Consider the following 12,608-nt stretch of genomic DNA (forward strand, 5'->3'; position numbering starts at 1 on the left):
CAGCTGTTAGCGGGGCCTGGGGCCTCGGAAACTTCAGTGAAAGTTGGCAGTAAAAGTGAAGCGGGTTACTCGAGGGGGTGACAATGAGGCCACCGAGCCTGTGGATGTTTTTTTCCTGCCTAGTTTCTTCAACGTGACTGTGAAACATCCTCTTAGAGTTCTGTTTACTACACGCTCGCATTTATTCGAAAGCGAGAAAGCAGCAGGCACACATTCGCCATCTTCAAACTTCAGCGGCGTCCGCAGTTATATTTACAAGGCTCGATAAAGCGCGAGAGTATCGACAACTGTACATCACACCGTGCATAAGTGAGGTCACGGAGTTTCGTAATGTGTTATTGAAAATAGAAGGTTGTGAAACACAATGTACAACTGAGCACCACCAAACAAAACCACAGAAAATAGCACCAAGGCGTATTGTTACTACACAGCCACCAAAACAGCAGCCAAGCCACGAACCCTGATGTTGCAGACGCACGTGAAGCGCGTTTGATATCACGTCAGGAAATCACTCGGCTCAGCACAAAGCTGACGCAAATAACCATTGTGAACATTTTGTCTGATAGCAAATTGCAGCTCTTTGGATTTTGGTGTGTTGGTGGACAAAACAAGCAGCCGGCAGACGCCTCCACATAGTTAATACGCAAAACAAAAAAACACAAAACAAAAAAACCCACCATTGCAGAAAAGTAACAAGTCATGAAAGCAGCATTCCCATAGGAATGCAACACAAAGCATCTAGGGTGTGTACAATAGGATACGTGCCATTAGACAAAATGAAAGCAACGCATGATTGACTTGGGAAATTCTCATGACCTTCCTGCACCGGGTCAAAGAGTAATATGCAACAAAGAATTTATCAAACGAGTTAGTAAAAAGATGTAAAATAATCCTCCATATTAACCTGTAACCTGTGCTTGCTACATGAAGAAGAAAAGATAAAAGGAAAGCCTTTATCGCACAATGTTACTGTATCTTGCTACCAAATTTGCCCCTCTCTGTGGCATTCAGCTCTAATTAGTGACGCCAAGCAGTCGTGAGATCTTATTATCTAGTGGGTAAGGGTTAACAGAGGGCCGGAGAGGGCTGTGGGGGATGCCAACTAATGTAGACGCCTGCTGGAGGCAAAGGGGGAGTTTTAATTACAGGATGCATGCATTTTGTGAAGTGCCGCGCCATAAATCTTAGAAATTACCCTCTCCCCAGCTACCACCCCCTCCCCATGTTGCTTTATTTGCTCTCTCCTGCCTAATCACACCAATAAATATTTCTCTAGAGGGGAGCATTCAGATCCCATTCCCCATTTAATGCTCACGATGTGGTAACAAAGCAGGACGGTGGAAATCGCTACCGTAGATTTAAATACGCCACACATGATAAATGAAAAAACTGAAAGGTCTCACCTGATGTAATAGTTAAAGGTAACATTTTCATGTGTTAGTGTTACAGCGCTCAAAGACCGTGGCGTGCTTATTTTTGGCGGTCTTTCTGCAAACTAATCAAGTGAGTAATCTTTAGTGAAGTCTGAAACGTGTTAACAAAGTATGCTTGTGCATATCCAGGTTCAGGTTTGACAGGGGATCATCCAGGTTTCACTGATGATAGATGTGGGTGAGGTAGTCTGTCAACGAACAATTTAACTATACTTTAAAAATATTGTTTTAAAGCCAAATAACTGATCCAGTTAATATAAAACTGCATAAATGTCTACTTGAACTGCAATACTCTTAATCTAATAGAGGCGATAATCCACATTTTAAGATATGAGTTATTTTTTAGTTCTAGTTCACTCACATCATAAATCATGATTGTAGTTTTGTTGTACTCTATCTACTGACTTGGTATGACTGAGTATGGAAACAATGCGATTGATAGTAAACCTATGGGAGTGTTTGCTCCACCGTGCTACATCGAAACACCGAATGAAAGAACGGCAGTAAAGTTGCACAGACTTGAAAAAACAACTCTGTGCTGCACTGAAGTTACTTTGAAACATGTGGTTGCAAAGCAACTCATTAACTCTTTCTGTTGGCTTTTTCCCACTTTGATTCAGCTTCTGTATAATTTTCCATTTTTGCTGGCCTGTGTCTTACTTCCTTAACACTCTTCTGTTTCTGGCCATCTCACGGTTTTATGTATATATAACCCTCGTGTAGATTTACCACCCTACCTACTTACATATGTAGAGTATCTATCAGGCTGAGCTGGGTGTGGATGTTTTAGGCTTGTATAGACTTTCATGTCTATAGTATGCACACCAGGGCAGGGGCCTCTCCTGGATTAAAGCGCTGTTACTAGAAACTAGATAAACGACTAGAAACTGGGCCAACTGGTAGCACAGGGTTCATGCCCCTTGTTCCAATCCTCTAGAAAAAACAAAAAAAGACAACTGGGATTGCAGAGATGACTATTGTGTTTTGAAACTTGCACTAGCTCTTTGAAGCTCTTTTAAGTGGGAATTCATATAACTATACTTATAGCAGTAAACTCATAATTACAGCTAAAGACAGGAGTGTTATGGGGGTAAATTGCGACAGTAGAAAGGTCACCAAATGTACTCTTCTCTGTTAGTGATTTATTGTTTTACTGCTGTCTTGATAGTTTCCCACCCTGACACCCTGTGTATGTAGGTCAGTAACAGCCGGCTACATATGAATTGAAACTAGGGTTGGAACAAAAACAATGTGGTTTTATACTACAAATAATCAGTAACCAAAGAGCAGCCTTCGCAGCCCTCGCTGAAGTGACAATAACAGTGCAGTCGGAGTGCATGTGTGTGTGTTTTTAGAGGTGCTGGCCGCACCACTGTTAATGCAAATGGCAGGTGTGCTGGCACACAAGTGTCACATAGCAGATAATAGAGACTTGCAACTGAAAACCAAAAACTGAGAGAAGTCAAGGGTATCACCTACATGCTTCCTTACACCTGCTCATCACCTTGGGGTGAGGCTGACACACAAACACACGCACGCTAACCTACACACCTGTAACACACAGTAGGTCAGAGCAAGACAGAAGAAAAAAGTAGTAACGTTTCGTGCTCGTGGTGGCTTTCCATTCTTCTCATCTGACCTAAATTGCATCACTTTGACAGTATTTTTTTTTCCAGGGGTGCAGCAGGTAACTTAACGATACAAGGAAATAATTCACATAATTTTTGAAATAATTCAAAAATGGGCACATACACTTTTTTTTAAATAAACCCCAATAGCCATTTGATTTTCCTTTTTTGAATGATCCTACTGTCAAATCATACAAGATAAATTTTAAACGTTTGAAATGAACAAGGTGGGGTGTGGTAGTACATAAGGCCATTTGTTTCAGTCACATCTTCTGTATGGTCCCAATACAGTCCTCACTGGTTACCCAGTTATCACGTATAGCCACCACGAAGCTTGTTGCATATGTTAAAGCACTTTACTATTCAGAAGGTTGTTGTCAGTTCTTGTCTTTACATATCTGAAATGTCCTTGGGCACTATAAATCCTACCATCAGTCTGTGTGAGACGATGTCAAAGTGTGTCTCCGGATGCAGACTGGAGTGCTAAACAAGCTTAAAGTGCTAGGTAAGATTAAAAACACGATCTAGAAAAAGGTAGAACACTTGGATGGAAAAAAAGTAACAATTTTCATACCCAGTGAGATTAGTTACATGGGGTAATTCTAAAGTAGCTGTTAGTGTGAAGGCAGTGGTCTATGCTGTCCAGGGTGTACCCCACTTCTCAGCTAATGTCTGGGAAAAGTTCCCAAAGGTGTCAGCAGGAAAGCGCTGAGTGTTGAAGGGGAATAAATTGGCAGCGGGTGAATGTCTGAACCTAGCTGAATGCATCACAATGTTATTAAAGAGGTAAAAGACTAATCGGTCCAAAACAAAGAGCCAGAAATAACAGACAGGTTATCATCAAATTCTTCAGCTTTCCAAACAAAAAACATTCCATGTTAAAAATGCAAACGTTACTGTGTTGACTTAGTCTCACAATACATTTTATTTTCCTTCTTCAACTTAACTTCATGTGCAAAAGGTCAGAGACAACGTGAGGGTTGAACTTTAGGCCATGATATAACCTATTATATTGCTTAAACTAACAAATATATTGTATACTTCATGACAGCTGAGGGTTGAATGCACGTACCAATCATTGTTCTCATTATATTATGCAAAGGAGCTTAATAAAGTGAATGGGCTTGTTTGGTTTTGTGCAGGACGACACTATAGAAGCTCATAATTCACTTTAAATGCACAGTGATAACCTCATTGTGTGTATTATAACATTCCCTTGGTAGGCATTTCATTCAACAGGAATCTTTGTTTTTCAGCAGCTATGGATGGCAGTACTAACCCCTTCAGCCAGTGTCAAAGGAGCAGTTTCACAACATCATATTAATCTTTGTCTTTGCATTGCCCCACCTAATCTGAATGGAAGGTCTTGTATGGCGTAATTTCTAGAAGGCTGTGTTAAAAGGAGTATACTGTACATGTAACCATGGTTGAAGTGCTCAGTCAGCATGCATGTGTTAACACTGGTTTGCTTTATTTAGCTCCCTTTATATTGATAAACTGCCTCTGTGAAGCACAACCTCTGGTTATCATCTGTTTAACTGGGTTATGTGTGTATTATACTTGGAAAGCCTATAACATAAGTTATTCAAGTGGCTGTTCTATAATTTTACTGCCAAAAAAACAAACAAACACAACACCAATTTCTACACTTCCAGTTGGTTAAAAAAAATTCAGTACCAGAAGTAGTAGCTGGAATGTAAAAGGAGGAAATGACAGTAGTGGACAGGCCAGGCGGCATCAACGTACTGTGTGAATATATTTTAAAAGATGTTTACAGATGGTCAGATTAGGGCATTAGTTTTAAGGTTTTGGTCACAAAGTACCTGTGGAATAGGTTCAGTGTAGATCTGTAGTCTGATGTAGCCATAAGAAGTTTCATGTATGCACTATATTTTCTTTTTTAATATTCAAGTGCGCTGATTAATCCCAGCTTGTGTTGTCTAAGTTTTTGTCCAATTGCAGGCTGACCACATCTCTGATGTGGTGTCTATGGCAGCTGTAGTCAAGGGTGGTGGAGCTGGAGATTTGAGAAGATAAACTCATTGGAGAGGCAGCTGACTGACAACAAGGACTGCTAAAACAGTCACCTGAGCGGACTGCATGTAAGGAAACACAGTGTTGCTGACTGAAGTGACTGAATTTTCAAGCTATTTCATTCTGTTGGGAAACCTCAGGTCCTGGCATTCATGTGGATCTCACTTAGCATACACACACATGGCCCATTCACAGCAGCCATACCACATAAAAGCCCAAAAGTTCAACAGAATCTCATGAAACGGAATAAGGCATTTTGAGCACAAGGCACTAGCCTGGCCTTCAAACTCCTTAAATCCAAATCTAATGAGTGTGTGCAAGATGCCCCTGAATAAGCCTGTCGGCAATCAACAATAATCCAAGGACCCACTGCAGACTCCCAGTGTCAGATACCACAGGACAGCACTTAAAAAGTGACAGCACAGGGAAGACCTATACAACATTAGGTGCTGGTATCTAAAATTGGCAGTTGGGTTGACAGAGAAAACAAAAATAAATGATGTGCTATACTCAAATTAGGGATGTTCCCGGCAGCTAGTTTACGATATGCTTAAATGAGAAAGGCAGAAAAACTGAGTTCAACATTAACTATACACTGTTTTTGCTTTAATTACTTTGCTATACCAGATGATATTTTTTAACAAGATGAATAGAACTGAAAATAACCGTTTTCAGTTATTTGACAAGGCTTTAGACGAGATGAAGTGTTTCCTCTTGTTTTTTGGTTTGTCACTTGCAAAGATGACAATGCGTGAGTACTAAAGTTGTCATCACAGCAAGATCATTAAAAAAAAAAAGAGCGACCTGAGACATTCACACATTCAGGATACTGCTGAGTCTTCAGCACCATTACAGGCGACCAAATGCCTCCCCCCTACCACCCATAACAAAAGAAGCACACGCAATAACACCTAACGCCTGATTCAGAAAACACAACATAATTTACTTACGTTTGGATTATACTCTGTTATTTTCTGTATCACTCTGTTCAGCTTGGACAGGAATTAAGGAATTTTTAAGATGGCCAGCTTACAGGTTTAGTGGGGTATGGAGGTGGAGCTGGATCACTATTTTTATAGGCTGAAACGTGTTAGAGCAGAAGTCAGAACACTATGTACAGTCAGCCTTCATTTCCTTATAGAGCAAGACTGGAAGACTGAGGCATCTTCCAACTTAATAAACACAATACTGCTACAAAACACAATACTCTGCATTGCATTTGATCAGCAGTAACACCTTTACGGTAATGTTAATGCTCACTGATGCTGGTTAAAAACACAAAACAAAAGAAAGGAACTCTGTTTTTACTGTGTGACGTTTGAAAGAAAAGGAATCAGATTCCAGTCGTGTTCTTGTTTACGATGACACATCCAGCATTCATCTGCTAATCAAACAACGTCAGCACAACTGAAATTATAGTTTCCGTGTGCAGAGTTCACAGATGTCGGCCGTCGGTGCTTATCATGATATAATACTTTTGAAGAGGGATGATTAAAAAAAATAAATAAACTTTAGTGCATTCACACTATTGCTTTAAACCTTGACTCCAAATATTAAAAAAAAAAAAGCAATGTATGTGCTCTGCATTTAGCAAATCTAATATATTTTGACATAAAGCACCCAGACCTAGTCTCGGATAGAGGGAGCCACCCCTCGTGTCTTCATAATTTGATTTTGACTTCATATTTCATGCTATCTTGGAATTTTTGCAGCTTTTTTTTTTTCCTTCAAAGTATTCTTTGGACTTTGGCTTTGGACTTTACAGAACTTTTCACATGTGCAAGATTTTCCGGAATATGTTTGTTTGTTGTGTATGTTTCTGTTCTGTATCCTGTGTACTGTTTGTTTGTATATGCGTCTTTTTGGCTGCTGTTACAACCAAATTTCCCCTTGTGGGACAATTAAAGGATTATTCTATTCTATTCTTGTTTGTTAAGCCACTTAAATTATATTATTATTAAATTATATTATTATTAGGCACTTTGATACTAGCAGCCTGTCAGAAAATATAACCCCCGCCCCCCTTTTTTTTCAGTTTCTTTAGTTGAATCTAAATCAAAAATGCCAAAGATAGCACAGTTTGACAGATGTAAAATGTTTTTTGGCACTAACAAGGTGACTCCCAAGGAGCTATTATCAGAAAACTGAACATATCTTAGCATGGTGTGCATTGTGTACTTAAAAAAGAGAGGAAACTGGACAAGTGTAGGATAAAGGAATACGAAGACTTAAACTACACAGCAGTATCTGAAAATCATGGCTTTAATAATACTGACCCTTTAGTTGGACTATATACTGTGCACCAGAGCCTTGTCAGAAATGGTCTCTGTGGAGGGCTCGAGAAGCCATTCACAAGGAAGGGAAACAAGGAGAAAAGGCTGAGATATGCCATATGGCATACCATTACATACAAAGCATACAGGGATACCTTTATTGAAGCAGTGTGGGATCATCTTGACAGAGAACATGACTAAAGGCAGCCAACATCCAAAGAAGAGTAGCTTGAAAACTAGTCCTGAAAATGTAAAAACTACAAGTCAACTGGCTTCTGGCTGCGCTGAAGGATAAATGTAATCATACCAAATATTGACTTTCAAACCCATTAGAATTGTACAAACCAATATAGTATATTTCCATGTGTGTTTGCAAGTTTCGATGAATTGCTGCACCTATTTTCCATTTTCCCAGGTTGATATGAAGAAATGGGGTGTGGCTCAAGACCTTCAACAACACTAGAGAGGCAAAGATATTTATACTTTTGCAGTGGCTGAAAACATACAACAGGTAAACAAAGTAAACCAACTGCTGTAATACATACACACCTTTCTTTTATCAAAAATGAACACATCTAATACTCCTTTTTCAAAAGGCTTTCACAACCTATTCTAGCAAAATTGCAAAACAGATGATGACATGTGCTTAAAACAAGGTAAATGTATAAAACTTCTTTGCATAGTATTTCCAGGAACCTATTTAGACTGGCTGTCTGCCCATCAGTGGGTAGTTTCCTCAAATACATGGATGCAAATAAAACAGCTTTTAGAAGCGTTAAATTATTTTGTGCAGCAGAGGCCAAAGCCAATGCCCCATGGCACAACTATAATCAAAGTGATCTTGCTCCTTTGCTCCAGCCCTACACTTTTAAGATATTCAATTGAGTACAACACTGTCTCGACTCATACTTTGGGGGCTCTAACCACCTCTCCTTATTTCCCCCCACCGTTCCTCAGTCTGACATCAAATTGCCTCCTCATCTGAAAAATGACTTAATCGACTGAGGTGACAGCACCACAAACCGGTGTGCTGTATGCACTGACATGCCCCCATGGACTGACATCTTAAACGAATCCATCTTTGCCTGCTCTGCCCTCCGCCCTGCCTTTCTCCATCCCCCCACAAGCACACAATTTAGAGCAACAATAGAGCTGTCGCCCTGCTGATGCTCGCAACGCTGTTTTATTGACAGACTGGATCAAAGGAGATCATAATCCAAACTAACCTCATAAATTCAGCTCCATCGATTTAGGACGAGGAGCTGACAGCCTGCGTGAAAACACCAGCGCTGTGGCTGACTGTAACTGATGTTGCTTTATCTGCGACAGTCACATGTGGCCCAAAAATGGCAGACAGCGATAAGAGAGTTAGAAAAAGAAACCAAGAATGGGACATGAGTAGTTTGCATCGCTACTGAATAAAACCCATGTTTTTTGAATGGGCCAACTGTGGTACAACACCAGCAATATTTAACTCCTATTTCTTCTGGACCCTTAATACATGGGAACGATTTAAGATTAAGGGCATATTTCAAAGCTTTCCATGGCTGAACTATATCAGGTTTGGAACTGCAGTAAAAAACTAAATAAATACTTGAAAAACAAAACTAGGTAAAGGTGTTTTACTACAAAGATCAAAAATGATTCCATTTAATTTCCATGAAACCACCACAAGCTTTCCTTTTGCTGGGAAACACTTGTAGAAATTCAGCAAACAGTGAGGGCATAGTTTCTTGATGGTGTGAAAGGCTATAAGCGAGACCACATCTTCAGGGCTTTGCCAAAGGATTTAATGCTCAGCTTCTGTTGGTCGTTATTGGAGACACACTATCCCCTGCTGACATGAGAAAAAGGTGAAAGGCAGTTGATGAAGACAAGACATTAAACCAGAATAAGCACCCTCCCGCAATTACATAAACTAAATTCCTTTCTGCTACTATCAGGTCAGCTGCCGTGGCTTAGGGATTTGGATAAGAATCAGAAATAGCAGCTAGGTTTCTCGTGGCCCCCCAGAGCCTGATGTGTAGTATGTAGCTGTAAGCAATCCTTTGTAACCGCACTGCTAATGAGTAGCATTACGTTGATGGATGCTTGAAACTGAGGAAGGCAAAGCTGCATGGGCGGAAAAGCAGGGGAAGTGGGTGTAGCAGCAATTTAAGCTCATAAATTGACTTCTTAGCAAACAGTAGCTAAGTAACTGACACAGAGCATTCGGTCTTTTCAAGTTGGCGCAAACTATTATTTTCCTATTAAGTCTCCATAAGTGAACACGCAAACCAGCCTTGCCTTAAAAAAAGAAAAGAAAAAAAGAGCAAAAGCGTGACCTAGATAGCCTTCTAATGAGTGCCTTACGAAAGATGAAGGCATTTATTCAGCGCCAGAGCAGATGCCATGATAATGCTCGCGTCTGAAGGCAGTAAGATAAGGACAAAGATGGTAAGCAGGATGTCTCAGAGGAGGGTTTATACCTTTGTTACAACACACTGAGACAAAGACATAAAAGACACATCATCAGGAAACAGAACTGGACTAAAAATAGCTCAGTGTGGAGCACCTTGCTGTGGGGAGGGATGGACACTTGGCTGGGTGCTTGGGCTGTCAATCAGTATGATTGATAGGCAAGGCAAAAGGGTTTAATGGTTAACAACAGTGGCCTTAAAAACTAATATGGGCCACTGTGCCCACATGGAGAACAGATAGCTGTGCGTGTGGCTCTTAAGAGATGGAGTAAACCCACTCCAGTCAACATGGGGCTTGGCTGTGGCCTGAACAGGAGCAAGCCTCTCTTTCTTTCTCTTTAGGCACTGACTGATGTCACTTTTGGAAAAATCTGAAGCATCCATGTTTTCATGTGAAGATATCATCACATGTAAAATCTTGTCATGGCAAGTTAAACACACACTTCTATCATCACGGTAAAAATCATACTTTTTTATTTGACGTGGCATCACGACTACCTTAAATACAAGGCCAAACTGTGTAAGATTTATGTCACATGGCCTACCTAAAGCATCACTGCCTTGTAATTACTGCCCAAGATTGCTGACTAAGGTGACCGTGAAGCATAACAGGCAATAGCTCATGAGCTCTCAGCTGGTCTTTGCTGATTTTAAAAAAAGTCCATTTTAACTATAAAGAGCCAATTCACAATAGCTGTGTTTTATATTCTATATTATACAATATTAAAGAGAAATCCCAAGGATCAGACGGCCCCAATTCAGCAAGCACTTGCAAATAGTGGCAAGTGAGAAAATCCATCCTCCCCCTTATTACTAAATATGAATACAAGTGTGTAGTGTTCTGTGTATGTGCACCACAATCACCTAAAACTTGAGATTTGCTCTTTGACTTTCTTGATTTGAGAGGTGATCTAAATATGAATCTGACCATTTCCTGCTACATGTGAGCCGGCGCAACCTCATTCTTCCAAAACGGTCCAAAGTTCATGTGTGAAAATGACTTATTTTCTTGCCTTGACATGTCAAAGTATCCGCAGTGGAAAAGGGTTTATTATGACGTCGTAGTGGTGTAAAATACACATCGTGAATGACCATTCATATCTGTGGTGTGAACAGGCAACCCCGGCTTCTTTTCATACACATATAATGATTAAAGGTCAGCTATTATCATACAGACAAGACAGGGCAGCTTGAGCGCTCTTGCTTGAGCCTAATGTGATGATGACGGATCAAGGAACTAACAGAGTCTTTTGTGAAACTATGTCTGAGATGGGGGTTCTGCTTTGCAGCATTCCTGGCCTATTGATTGCATAGACCATTTAAGCCACATTTCAAAGCACGCAGATCTCTGTTCCAGTGCGTTCCTGTACAGTTTCATTTCGCACTGGGACAAAGAGCAATCTCAGACCTTGAAAATGTGCAGCTGCGCACATCTTATTTCTCTTTGACCTATTTCTTAATTGAGTATTCTACAAATGAAAGCTTTCAATATCCACATAGCGCTTTTGCTCACATGAATGCCTATCAGTGCAGTGTCCTTGTAGGTAAAGAAGCCACTTTGGTTTTGTTGAGTGCTTATTGAGGACACAAAATATTCAGCACATATCTATTTCTGTATGAATGCAGGAAAAAAACAGTTTCTAATGGAGGGATAAAGAGCAAAGAAAGAAAGAATGAAGCAGCATCCATATAATCCTTTCTAAAGGAAAAACAGGGTTTAAAAAGTTAAACATATGAAGAATGCGGAGCATCTTGGGTCTTCCCAGCTTAAAAAAGCAACTTCCTCATCCTTGACAAAGGCTTACATGTTTGATACATTTGAGAAAGACACAATACATGTCGTGAGGGAAGCTGCCTACACAAAAATAGCAACGTTTAGCAACCAGAGAAAAAAGAAGGGATGAAAGAGCTAGCCTCAGCCTTTACACGATCTTTGTTTACATTCCTGCTGCAGCCCCCACCTCTCCTCCCCCATATTGAGTTCCTGCCAATTTCCAGAATCCCCATGGCTGTACACTTTCTGACATCAGCTCCATGAAGCACACTAGGAGTTGGACACAATTCAAATGCTCTGCAGGGCTTCGCAGTCAAAACGAGCATTTACTACATGCTCTACTTGGCAGCGGTTCAAAGACCAGCGCCAACTGACGGTCTTTTTCCTGTCACACCTACCCCCTTTGCTGCTCCTCCTCCCTTCAACAGGAAGACTGAGAGGTCTTCCCGTGCTGCTGTGGCCTTATTCCTTTGCCTTTTGTTTTCATGACATAAGCAGAGCCCATTAACCCTGTGTTGTCACTTTGTTAAACACAGATGGCAAACAGAGGCGTCTCAGAGCATAGTGAAACATGCCTGAGCTGATTCATTTTGAACCCTGCAGACTAGAGTAGGAATGAGTCTGCAGAATATCTGGCTTAGGTCTGAAAATCCAAATGATGCGCTTGATAAAAGTAATCGCTCGCTGCGCTTCTTAATGATAAAACCAAGCAGATGGATCGGATAAAAGCTCAATAGCATGTGAAATATTGATCAAACACAGACGCATAGTCTGACATTAGTCAGTCATTAACAGGAAAAGGGTCAGCTGATTATGGAATCCAAGAAGGGCAGTAAGATGTGGTTTAAGTTCCATTTCATTGCATTTTATTACAAACCCTTCAACAGGAGCTTGTGGGCTATACAGAAGCAGAAGGAATAAACAGAATTGTGATAAATAAATGAAAGTTACGTCAAATCAGAACAAACGGCTTTGCTAAAGTAGAACATAAACCCACCGAGCACCTT

The 12,608-nt window shown here is 40.5% G+C and overlaps 1 protein-coding gene across 1 annotated transcript in view; it reads right to left on the bottom strand.

Moving 5' to 3' along the window:
- The window catches only part of arid3a (AT-rich interaction domain 3A), a 45,813-nt gene that overhangs the window by 14,005 nt on the left and 19,200 nt on the right, over positions 1–12,608 (bottom strand). The window lies entirely within an intron of this gene.

Source organism: Neolamprologus brichardi, chromosome 15, assembly GCF_056152115.1.
Source record: "Neolamprologus brichardi isolate AB-2024 chromosome 15, ASM5615211v1, whole genome shotgun sequence".
NCBI lineage: Eukaryota > Metazoa > Chordata > Actinopteri > Cichliformes > Cichlidae > Neolamprologus > Neolamprologus brichardi.